At 42.2% G+C, this 13409-nt stretch overlaps 1 pseudogene; it reads right to left on the bottom strand.

Moving 5' to 3' along the window:
• Positions 1–11274: 11274 nt before the first annotated feature.
• Positions 11275–13013, bottom strand: LOC107159435 (annotated as a pseudogene).
• Between the last annotated feature and the right edge of the window lie 396 nt (positions 13014–13409).

The following is a 13409-nucleotide window of genomic DNA, read 5'->3' as shown; positions in this document are numbered from 1 at the left end:
TGAGAGCTGTGACCTAATCAATGGATCCACTGGTAGGGATGAACTGGGTGGTAACTGTACCAGATAGGGCGTGCCTGGAGGAGTGATCACTGGGGGCAGCCTTTGGGGTTTATATTTTGTCCCTGGTGAGCAGAGCTCCCTCTCACTCTGCTTCCTGGTGCCATGCGTCCAATGGCTTCCCTCCACCATACCCTTCCGCCATGATGTTCTGCTTCAGCTTGGACCTAGAGCAATGGAGTTGGCTGGCCACGGACTGTACTTCTGAAGTTATGAACCAAATAAATGCTTCCTCCTCTGAATTGTTCTTGACTGGTGTTTTGGCCACAATAATGAAAAGCTGGCTAAAACACCCAACAAGAAAATCTTACAGTCGTACATTTTCATTTTTCCTCTTATTTGTATTGTTGCTCTCATAATTTAATTTTATATATGTGGTATAACCCAGAACACAGTTTGTTTGCTTTAAAGAGTTAATTAAATTTTTAAAAATTGATACATAATTTACATTTCATAAAATTCACCTCTTTTGTAGTGTGTAATTGAACAGCTTTGAGTGTATTCACATGGTTGGGCAATGGCCACTGTCATCCAATTTTAGAACATTTCACCAGAAGAAACATTATCACACATTTGGAATCAGTTCTCATTCATCCCTCCTCCCAGCTGTCGGACACCACTGTTCTGTGTTTTGACTCTGTGGATTGGCCCATGCTGGACATTTCGTGAAGCAGAATCACACATATTTGGCACAATCCATCTGGTGTTTTTCAGGTTCATTCACCATGGAGCATGTATCAGTACCTCATTCTTTTATGGTTGGGTGACATCTCATTGCATGAATATATGTCATTTGGCTTTTCTAGTCATAAAGGGATGGACACATGGATTGCTTCTCACCAGGTGAGAACACTGCAGATATTATGGACTATTTAATGCTGCTATGAATACTCATGTACAAGTTTCTGTGTGGAGGTAGGCTTTCTGTCCTCTTGGACATATACCTCAAAGTGAAATTGCTGGGTCTTAGGTAACCCTCTGCTTAATGTAAGGGAGTGCCAGACAGTTTTCCAAAACAGCTACTGCATCCCTTTCCCAGCAGTGATGAGCAAGAGCTCATGTTTGTTCACACCATCTCCATGTTTATTACAGTTCCTCTTTTTGAATGTAGCCATCCTCTGGGGTGTGAAGTGGTAGCTCATTGTGGTTTTGAATTACACTTTCCAAATCATGTTGATAATTTTCTCATGTGCTTACTGACGATATCTTCTTTGGAAAAAAAATGTTTATTAAGATCTGATGCCGTTTTTCAATTTGGCTATATGTTTTTGTGATTATTGAGTCGTAAGAAATCTTTATCCATTCTGTATACAAGCACCTTATCAGATATACGATTTGAAATTATTTTCTGTGGGTACTCTTTTCACTTTCTTGAATATGGTCTTTTAAAAATGAATCTTTTTTTAATTTTAAGAAACTCTAATGTACCTTTTTTTAAAAAATAAATTTAGTTTTTTGTTTCATTCTAGGAAGTTGTCACCACATCTAATATCACAAATGTTCACATTCGTGTTTCTTGCAAGAGTTGAGCTTTGATGTTTCAGCTGTGGTCTGTTCTGAGCTAATTTCTGTATGTGGTGTGAGGCAAGAGTCTTGCTTCATTTTCTGCATGTTGACATACTGCTGTTTTACCATCGTTTGTTGAAAAGATTATTCTTTTCCCTATTGATTATAATTATTGACACCTTGTCAATAATTATAGTCAATTGACTATAAATGTAAGGTTTAATCTCTGGGCTTTCTGATTGAGTGCACTGATCTATGGGCTGTCCCTGTCCCAATAAAGAACTGTCCAGTGAGTGAGTCCACTCTGGCAGCTACTGCAGGCCAGTGCCGGGGAGTCATGCTGGGGAGTGTGAGCTCTCCAACTTTGCTCTTCTTTTTCAAGATTGTTTGGCTACTCCAGGTCCCTGGCATTTCTATTTGAATTTGGGGATTATTTTGTCAATTTCAGCAACAAGGGCAGCTGGATTAATGATAACAATTTGCTAAAGCAGTAATTCAATTTGGGGAACACTTCCATTTAACAATGTTAAGGCATCTACCCTCTGAACACTGAGTGACTTTAGGTCTTCTTTATTTTCTTTCCATGACATTGTAAGTTTTCAGATTATAAATTCAGCATGTCTTTTGTTAATTTTTTCCTAAGCACTATGTTCTTTGACATGCTATTATAAATGACATTGTTTTCTTAAATTTATTTGCATTCTCTTCATGTCTAGTGTATAAAAATACAGTTGTCTTATTTTTACATATAGATCTGGAACTAACTGACTAGTTCTCATAATTTCTTAGTGAACTCCTTTGGATATTCTGCATATAAGCTCACATCATCTGCAATACAGAGTTTTATTTCTTCCTGTGGTCTCCAGGGGTCCTTCATATCTTTTTCTTCCTTCATTACCTCGGCTGTAATCTCCAAGTGAATGCTGCATATAAAGCAGCTGTATTTGGCCCTCAAAATCAGAAAGGAGAGCAGAATAAGCATACAAAGCAGCATTTGTGATGAGACCCCCAAATCCTTGTGTTTTTTCTCAATGACCTTAGGAAAGCGTAATGTCACTTGTAGGATTTTCATAGAGCAGCTTAGTAAGCAGAGAAGTGCCTTTCTCTTTTTGCTTTTTGAGTATTTCTGTCATGAAAGGCTGCTGGACTTTGTCAAATGGCTTCTTTGCACCTATTAATATGATCGAGTGGTTTTTGTCCTTTATTTCATTCAGTACCACGCGGATTGTTTTGTGTATGCTGAGATGACCTTGCGTTCATGGGATAAATTCCACTTCGTCATGTCGTATAATCCTTTCATTATCCTGCTAGATAGACTCAGTTTTATGGAATTTTAATGAGGACTTTTGCATCTGTATTTTTTTAGGAATGTGGGTCTGTCGTTTTCTCATGGTTGCCTTTGGCTGGATCTCATGTCAGGATAATCTTCTTTAAGTTCTTTCAGGAAGTGACACAGAAAAAGTTGCATGACCCCACTCTGCTGCCAGGAAGTACTGTCCTACTGCACGCCCAAACAAAGAAGTCAAATGTACAGGACAGCAGATTGTCACAGGCTTGATGAGCAACAGGGACGTCTCAGGCTCATGGGTCTGGCTTGCACAGCAAAGACATCACGGGTTTTAAATTACGTAGATCTTAGTTCAGGTGCCACTGCTCCTCCTTAATGCATGTGAGACTTAGGACATTGCCCCCTCCCTCATCTGGCTTCTCCTGTGATCTATAAGGTGGGGTGGTGGTATTTGCGGTGTGGGGTTTACGATGAGTGAGTTAGAATATACTACAGCCCTCAGCAGATTCTGCACCCGGTGCTGATCAGTGGCGCTGCTCTTACCACCCCTTGGTCAGCGTTGGAAGAGACTCTCTCTTTGCCACTTAGGGTCTGAGTATAGCTGCAGAGACGTCATTGATCTCAACCAAGGCTGGGGCTGGCAACAGGAATTCCTCTCTCTCTCCACACTAAATGGAGATCAGAATCTGTTCATCGGCCTGGTGCAGGGGAGGCCATGATATCTGGGAATTTCTTTGCTCAAATGTTTTATCTTTTTTTCTTTTTTTTTTCCTACACCACCAATTATAGTAAGGCTCTCAGTTCCTGTGTTGTTAGTAGAGAGCGAGGAATAATTTTAAAAAGGCATAAATAGTGCTACTTACAACATCCATGCTTCTGCAGGGGACTCTTGACTCCCTCCTGCCTCGTCCCTCCCACTGCAATCTGGGCATTTTAACCAGCCTGGAATTTCTTAGAGCTTCCTGGTTCAGTTTATGGACCCAAGAAGAATTATGGCACAGGCTTACAAAGGGGGAGGACAAACCGGAGGGGCCGTCTCTGCCTCCTGGTCAGTACTATGGGGGCCCCTCTTCACATGGCCTTGAACTTCTCCATAGTCGATGCTGGCCATTAGCCCACTCTGCAGCTACAGCCCTGGTGGGTTTGCTGGGAGAAGGTGAAGTTAGACATGTTTACTAGAGCAGGTGAGAGGGAATAAGCCCTCCTCCAAGGACTTTGTTTCAGTTCTACTTGTGTTTTTAAAGTCCACCGTTACTGCCCCTCAAATCAAGAGTCTAAACTCTGTCTTCTGAGATACTTAAGTATGAGGAAGTCTTTTGTGAAGACAGAATAGCCCATTTAAACACAGGATTTAACGATTTTAGAGTGAGCAAATTCTCTCTTTTCTGCTTTCTCCTTGGTAGACATCCTCCTAATTTGAATCTAGTATGATTTACCAGATGAGAAATGTCTTTTGGGCAGGAATGTTTTTTGGGGGGAGTTCCAATAAGTGTTATTTCTTCTTCGTGGATTATAAGACTAAATCCATCCCCTTTGTCTTCTCTTCCCATTTGCAATCATCTCCTTGCTTTTGAGAGGCCTGTTCTAAGGTGTCACTGACGGTGAGTCTCAGCTGCCCACATGGTCCCCACACCTTGGAACTTGGTGCTATGAGTGGGGCCACTAAGCCTGGTGTGACAGACATGAATGGACACACACATAAGTAAAACTTAAAATAGTGCTTGAACATGCTTCAAGTGAGTTTCTCCAAGGCTCATGTGCTAGAAGGGGGGCCTCCAGCCTGGTGGTGCTGAGTGGTGGCCAGGGGTTCGGTCATTGAGAGTGCTGCCTCTGGAAGGGGACAGCATAGTTCTCCACCTCCTCTCTTGCATGTGCATTCCTCCTTCTGCACACATAGCATTGTAAAACCTCCCTCAGATATACAGACAGGGGTCCCTCACCAGAGCCAACATCCTGTGCATACTCCCAGCCTCCAAAACTGTGAGCTGCAAGAACCTCTTTTCCTTACACAGCCTCAGATATTTAACTATTGTAAATGGTTTAAAATAAATAGTGCTAAGTGCTATGAAGCAAAGAGTAGTTAGGGGAGTTGGGTAGTTACAGAGAGATTATTTCACGAGATTACCCAGGGTAAGATTAAAGAATGAGAGGACTACCAGAAAAAGGAACTTTCTGGGGAAAGAAACTACGTGTCTAAAGAAAAAGAAGGCAGGGAGGATGAAGAGGAGAAAAAGAGGAGGGGAGGAAGAAGAGGAAGAGGAAGGAAATAACTCTGTTTTCAGGGGGAGGGAAATCAAGACCATTTGTCTAGTGATATAGCCATATGTCCAAGGCATTCAGTCAATATCAATGTTCACATCTAGTTCTTTTTAACACACACACCAAAAAAATATAAGAAACTAACGCTTGCTCTTGTTGGCCAGGAAGGTGACTACCCTGGAAGGGGACGCCAAGCCACATTCAGGCCACCTCATCTAGCAGGATTAGCTGCAACACATCCAACCAGAATGGCCCAACATGGCGTCTGACTCTTTCAAGAGGGTCTGTGTAGACACAATGGAAGACCTATCCAACGTGGGCATGGAGACCTGCCAAGAGGACTTTCAGCACATGTGGGGAGAATAGTTTAGTGACCCATCATTTCCTGCAACGGGTCCTGGAATACTGTGCTGGGGAGTGGAGATTCCCACACTGCACCACTTGTGGGGAGTGGAACACGTCTCTGCCATTCATCACTGTGTGCCCAGAGCCAGAGACAGTGCCTAACATGTGGTGAGTGCTCAGAAGAATTGGTGGGTAAGTTGAAGGTAGGATATGGGCTGGGGGAGAGAAGGAGGAGGACTTGTCCAGCCATTGTACTTTGAGAGTAGAGGAAACCTGGTAGATTCTATTAAACGTCTTGTTGGTTGGTTGATTCATTCATTATTTTGTTTTGCTTATTAGTTATTTTATTGGTGGGTTGTGTAAAGGTTTAGTAGAAGAGGGGGGAAGGTGTTTTAATGAGAAGAAAGAAAGTCTTCCAAAATATATGTCCTGGGAGAGGCCTTGGTGCTTTCTGCTACCTGGTCACTGAGCAGAGCAGAAGGCCAGCATGTCCCTGTTCCCACTGGCGCACTTCCACCCCTGATGTGCTCAGAGAACTGCAACCCAGTGGTGCCTGCCCTCCTCAGAGTATTGGCCCTTGCATGAAGAAGGGCCTCCTCTCTAGGGAGTCAGGGCACTTATTCAGGGCAGCTCATGTCAATGACTGGCTAAGAAAGACGCAGAAGCCCGCCCACTCACAAAGTGGGGTAGAAGTCTCTGCAATGCAGTTGGCATTTCCCAGCACTCCACGTGGCTGGGGAGTCTGCTCTCCATCAACTCCACCCTCACTTAGCTTTCTTCCCCGTCCACTTTCTTCCTGACCCCTCTTCTCCTGGGAGCCTCCCTCAGCAGTCACTGTGCAATCACCCCCCACTCAGACCCTGCTTCTAGGGAGCCCCAGGGGGCCAGCCCTCAATGTTCTTGACTTGCATTTCCCTCTGGCAGGCTGGCCCCACCAGATGCTCACATTTCCCAGACTCGACATCCAGGGTCCACATGTCTACCACATTGCCCTTGGGTGTAAGGACAATGGACAAGAGAGGTTTTTCTCTTGGAGTGGCCTTGCTCATGGGACCCAATATGGGCAGCGCGTGCATCTCACCTCCTTTCCAGCTGCACAGGATTTGTTCCGTCTCTGGAAAATATTGCTTCTCTCTTTCCACGTTTTTCTTTTTGACTGGCATGTTCTTCCTTTGGATCTGATGATGTCTTCATTTGGGATAGTCAGTGCATGTTGGCTTGTGTCTTATTTTATGTATTAAAGGTGACGTTGCCTACCTCTGACTTTGTTGGCTTTATGGTAATTTTATAACCTACCTCGCAATGTGCAGGCACACCCCAGGCATCCCCACGTCAGTGCTGGGTGTGGGGAGCTCACATTTATGCATACAAAATCCAGGAATAGCTTTGAATTTCACTGGTTGCCCATTTCATTCCTGAGAGTAAAACTGTATAAAGACTTTCATTTGTTAAGAAGGAAAAGAGGAAGATTTTTCTTACAATAATTCACCTGAAAGGTAGACTATATTAAAGATACCTAGAATCTGAACTTTGATCCTCCGCATCTGGGGTTTGAGTGACAGTTCACGTTTGCACGCAAGATGTGCTGGCTTTCGAGGAGAGAACATTTCAACCTTTGGCTCATAGAGAAGTGGTAAGCTAGAAACTTCTGTCTGGCTTCATTCCTACAACTCCCAGGAATGATTTGCAAACTAATGAGATAATGTCTGAGAAGCACTTTGAGCTCTTAGGAGACAGGAACCAGATAAATGCAAGGTATCTTTGTTATCACAGCTACATTCTGCTTAACTTTCACACTTCTGGGAAAAAGATGATGCTGTGGCTTTCTTTCCTGAAGTCCTTTACTTTACAGGTGGCCAGATCCTTGCTCTTCATCAGTACTGAGTTTACTGTTCTCGGTGGTCACACTTCTCCTTCTTTATTTTAAGGGAAACAAAAACACAAGGTTGTAGGAAGGCCACTCAGGTCACACAGTTTCTGAGCGCACCAACAACTGGGACCTGAAAGTAGGCCTGCAGATGCCCACGTTCTCAGGGCTCCAGGGCAGAGGGGGAGAAATGGCTTACTGATGTCACTGATCTCATTGTGAGGAGGATCTGGAAGGAAGTCGGCGAGGCTGAGTGACTTTGTGGAATGATTCCAGCTGCGCAGGTGTGTTTGTAAACACTGCTGCAGAAACTCTGTTCTAACAGTGACATGGGGGCAGATGCTGTGTAGCTCTCAAGGGTCAGGTTCAGCCAGGACGTGGGTGCTGAGCTTGGCCCAAGCCCTACAGAATGTGGTCAGTTCCTGTTGGAAACACATCATGCCTGCTGTCCTGCAGGTGAGTAGAAAGGACTCCCATTGGGGGTCTGCCCACCTGCCTGCTGGGCTTAGTTCTGTCCCACACTGGCTGTGAGACCTGGACCAAATTGTCAACCTCCAGGTGTCACCTTAGTTGGGAATGAGAAGAAAAGTAGTTTGGAGGCAAGGAGGAAAGAAGATAACCTTTAAACCTAAAGTCTGCTTCTCAAAATGTATCTGGAGCACACTAAGTTCTCGATGAATACACCACTCCCTTGTCCTCTTCCAGCCCTGAAAAAAGATGTGGGGCTAGGGAAGATCCGTCTTGCACGTGGAAGTCATGATGAAGAAGAAAGTGGCTCACACCGACGGGAAGAAAAGACCAAAGGATAGTCATCCCTCAGTTCCCCCCAGGGATCAACGTCAAGGCACACGCATCCTCAGCCCACCAAATCCCTGGATGTTCAAGTTCCTGTATGAAATGACTTAGTATTTGCACATGAGCTATACACATCCGCCTGCACATGTCAAACCTCTCTAGATTACTTGCTGCACCCAATCAATGTAAAAGGTACGTAAATAGCAATTACAAATTTGTTAAAATTCAGTGACAAAGCCAGGTGCTGTGGCACACCCCTGCAATCCCAGTGGCTCGGGAGGCGGAGGCAGGAGGATCGTGAGTTCAAAGCCAGCCTCAGCAAAAAGCATGGCACTAAGTAACTCAGTGAGACCCTGTCTCTAATAAAATACAAAATAAGGCTGGGGATGTAGGTCAGTGATTGGGTGCCCCAAGTACAATCCCTGGTAGCCCACCCCACAAAAAAATTCAGTGACAAAATGTTAGTATGTGTTTAGTATGAATACATATTTTCCAAATGGTTTAAGTTCATGTTTGCTTGAATCAGTGGATGTGAAAGTTACAGATACACAAACCCACGGTGGTTTGAGATGCTGGAGGTACAGCTGCTCAAGTCAAGGATGCCCATCTGAACACTTGGCAGGTGAGAAACATTCATTTTTGCTCGATTAAGCCACTATAATTTCATCAGCTCTCATAAGAATTCAACAAAAATTCAACATTATTAAGAAGTATTTGAAATATGTCTCATTAATGATGATCCTTGCCCTAAGTTTTCAGTGAGTTTGATTTATTAGTTGATGATAGTTTACGCGCGCGCGCGCACACACACACACACACACACACACACACACACACCAACGCATACCAACACATATAAATCATAATATACATATAACTGTTTCCTCATATAGATAAAAGTCATACTATCTATGTATAATTTGTAACTTGATAATGTATAATTACTCACATTGAAGCATATGCACAAAAATATTTTTTGAATCCATGTGATGCAAACAAGTTCGGAGACCATTTTAAGAATTTTTATCTTTTATTTAATGTAAACTTCCTTCATAGCAACATTTATAATCTGTTATACTATGTTTTTATATTTTGTTTACCTATTTTGATTATAGTATTATAATTATACATAGTATTTGGGTTCATTTTGAAAAAAAATCATACTTGCAAGGAATTTTATTTCAATCCCAATTCTCCCTCCCTTTTGGCCCCTTCTCTTCCCACTGTTCTCCCTCCTCTCTATTCTACTAATCTTCTTTTCAATGTAAAAGGGATCAAGTTTCATTCTTCTACATATGGATATCCAATTTTCCCAGCACCATTTGTTAAAAAGGATGTCTTTTCTCTTACATATATTTTTGGCACCTTTGCCAACTATCAGATGGCTGTAAGTATGTGGGTTTGTCTTTGGGACATCTGTTTTCTTCCATTGGTCTTCATGTCTACTTTGATGCCAATACCCTGTTGTTTTTGCTACTTCAGATTTGTAGTATAATTTATAATTGGGTATTGTGATGCCTTTTGCATCACTTTTCTTGTTCAGAATTGCTCTGGCTATTCTGGGTCCCTTATTCTTCCAAGTGAATTTAAGGACCATTTTTTTCTAGTTCTGAGAAGAATGTCATTGATATTTTGATGGCGATTGTGTTGAATCTGTATTATTCTTTTGATGATATGGCCATTTTAACAATATTAATTCTGCCTATCCATGAACATGGGAGGTCTTTCCATCTTCTGAGGTCTTCTTTTTAAAAATTTTTCTTTAGTTGTAGATGAACACAATACCTTTAATTAATTTATTTATTTTTATGTGGTGCTGAGGATCAAACCCAGTGCCTCACGTGTGCAAGGCAAGCGCTCTACCACTGAGCCATAACCCCAGCCCCTGAGGTCTTTTTAATTTCTTTCTTCAGTGTTCTACAGTTTTAATTGTCGAGATCTTTCACCTCCTTGATTAGATTAATTCCAAAATTTTTTGAGGTTTTTGTGAAAGGGATGTTTTTCTTATTTCTTTCTCAGCTGAATTGCTGTTGGAGTATAGGAAAGCTATTATTGTATGAATGTTGATTCTTATATCCTGCTACTTTACTAAATTCATTTATTAGCTCTGGAAGTCTTCATGGAATTTCTTAGGTCTTCTAAATATAGGATAATGTCATCAGCAAACACTGACAGTTTGACTTCTTTTCCTATTTGTATCACTTTAATTTTCTTTTCTTGCCTGATTGCTTTGGTTAGAGTTTTAAGAACTATAATGCATATAATTGGTAATAGTAGAAATCCTGTCTTTTCTTTATTTAATACATTCTAATCAAATAGTAACAGCAGTAAATAAACACTTTGAAAAACAGGCAGGTATCCCCCTATATCTGGAAGAAAATTTAAGTCAAAGTATTCTACACAGTAGAAGGGCGACAACTGCTGATGTCCGTGGTTAGACAATTCAAGGACTGGGAAATTTCTAAAGCCATTTCCAAAAAATTCAATGACAACAGTTTGGGGCACAGCTACTTCAAAAGGTAAAATGTTTATATCTACACTGGTTTTTATTAACAGAGATTGAGTTGCACCTGTAGAGCATGACATTCTTGTCTTTAGCCTTAAAGGAAAAGAGAAAGTCTTTTCCATTTGCACCAGTTTGAAATATTTCTGAAATAAGGCTCCCTTGAAATGGGTTACTACAGTACTCATTCACAGGAGAGTTCATACCTGTAGTAAAAAGACAAATACAGGATCTCATGGTCACTTTTTTTTTTTTTGGTTGATTTGGTTAATTGCATAAAATGAGGGATAAATACTACAAGCATGATGTGTTTGACAAAACTATGTACATCAGAACGCAACATATAAAATGTCCTTAAAGATACTGATCACCAGGCATATAAACTCAAGGAAAGCCTGCATCCACTTGGTTCCTTTTGCTTCTTCAGTACTCCACTAGGAGCTCTTTGCTACTGGCACTTGGAGCTTGGACCTTTGACCTAACGCAAAGGAACTTCAGGAAGACAAGGCATTCTGATAAAATGCTCCCTCAGCCTTAACTTGGGGCATTTTATTTTTTAGTTAAAAGGATCAACTGATCTTAGTCAGCCTTAGGAAAGGAAGTATCATTCAGGTGAAAAGATCTAGGGGAATTTTAAATACCTAGCTACCTACCGTAAAGACGCATTTAAATTAGGTTGACTTCAGCTGTTTTTAGAATTCTGTGCAGTTATCCAGTCGCTCAAGTTTTGGTGTTGTCTTACATAGCTGCATTTGGAGATACTCTATATGATGATGTTTAGAAAAACAGAAACACTTATACCTGGAGTTTATATTCTTCCAATTAATCTTTTAATCTTGTTGGTAAAGGCAGTCCTCAGACGGTACTGGTACATTTGTTAATGGTGAGTCGACAGAGATGCTGAAGAGATGGTGCAGATGTGTAGAGCAGTTTGGTCAGATAAAGGTGAACAGTCCCATTCTGGGGGGCTTCTGGGCCCGACCACTTATCCTTGCACATCTGAACACAGTAGTCAATCAGATGAATAAGCAACATACTGTCTGCTTCAGTAATTCAAATATATACAAAAAAATGAAAAATGCTATGTTCTGAAAAAACTGACAGAAAAGTTTACTCTAAGTTAGTGACAACAGTACTAGAATGAGATCTCACTGCTTCCTGGTCCTTTGTTTTCCATTACTTTTCATCAGTAGATTTTTCCTGCTGGCAACAGCATTTTAAGCTGCACTCTAGAGAAGTCAAGAATAAACTTCCGACTTCATTAATATGCAGTATGTATATGAGTAGTTTTGTTATTCATATATTTTACTGATATTTACGCTCAGTTCATTATGAACTTTTATAGGAGGGAATGTGTGATTTACAATATTTACTGGGGCTCCGTAATGGTTTTATTATGCAGGCATGGTTAAAGTAATAAAACTAGAGCACCACCTCACCTTGAGAGCCTCTTGCTGTTGCTGGGTCTTTTATTAATTTTCCATGGCGATGGCAGTTAAGTCCAATGACAGGATTCCCTTGTGTAATAAGACTTGGTGCTCTACAAGTCAGAACATATAAAGCCATACAATTCCCCTTCTTCCATCGTAGGGTGTAGCGGTTTCCAAAACCAGATCTGAGATTTCAGAAGTTGTTTTTTCTGAATGTCACACACTGGCACATTTGTACAGCTACAATGAGAAATCCTTTAACAATTATTGCAATAGCATTACAGGAAATGAAATTCAAACTTTCTGGCAGCGAGCTGTACTTTTTGGAAGCCAGCTTCTTCAGAATCTTCCTGCATCCCATAATAAAGGTCAACTGTGGATTAAAAAAAAAAATCAGATGAACCACACTGTCAAATTGCTTAAGCTTGGACTTGACACATATGATAGAATCCAATCTGAATTTCCCATCTTGGTACTCAATTCGCAGATTAGTTGATCCTGCTGATGTTTTAACAGATATTGTTAGTAGGTAGTCTTGAATGCGAACTATCTCTAATCAAGAAAGTTCCTTCTGGCACCTCTTTTAATTTCTCTTTGGCTTCATTAACAGTCATACTTCCCCAGTATCATCCTGTTTGACGCAGCTCGCGCAGCGCCTTAGCCAGGCGTGCTGCCTCGGGGGCTGGTTCCTCGGCTGACCCAGCGGTCCCCCACTGGCTCCACGTCCCATCCGCGCCCTTCCCGAAGGGCAGGAGGCACCGCAGAGTCATGGAAGAAGGGTCAGCACGACAAAGACAGGTGGCCGCCTGAGCTGGAGTCACAGAGGGGCTCGTGTCCTTCCTGGAAGTCAGAGGGAACTCCAAAACGCGTCCCTGCGGGGTGTCCGAAATGGTGGCGGAGGGGGAGGGCTTGGGGAGCTGCTGGTTCTTTCTCCCCAAGTCCCAGAGGAGGGATGGTAAAATCTCCCACAGACGCGGTCACCCACAGATCGCCGGCCGCGAGCTCGCGACGGTGCTCGGTACTCCTAGGATCCTGAGGTTGTGCGCCCCGGCCCCCGACAGGTACTGTCTGAGGCCCGCGCAGCGCTGGTGGCTGTGGGCGAAGAGGCTCAAGCTTCAAGGGAAACTCAAGGCCCACGAGCTGCGGCAGCAGCGAGACTTGGCAAGAGTTAAACGTCTGTCCCTTGTCTTGTTCTTGATTTCAGAGAAGAAGCTTTCATTTTTTTTTTTTCCTCTACTCAGTATGAAATTGGTTTTGAGTTTGTCATAAGTAGGCTTTATAAAGTTGAGGTAAGTTCCTTCTAGCCCTGGTTTCTGCAGGTTTTTACCATGAGTGATTGCTGTATTTTATCAAAGGATT

The sequence above is a fragment of the Marmota marmota genome, unplaced genomic scaffold, assembly GCF_001458135.2.
Source record: "Marmota marmota marmota unplaced genomic scaffold, marMar, whole genome shotgun sequence".
In the NCBI taxonomy this organism is placed as follows: Eukaryota; Metazoa; Chordata; class Mammalia; order Rodentia; family Sciuridae; genus Marmota; species Marmota marmota.
This window is presented reverse-complemented; position numbering and strand designations above follow the sequence as displayed.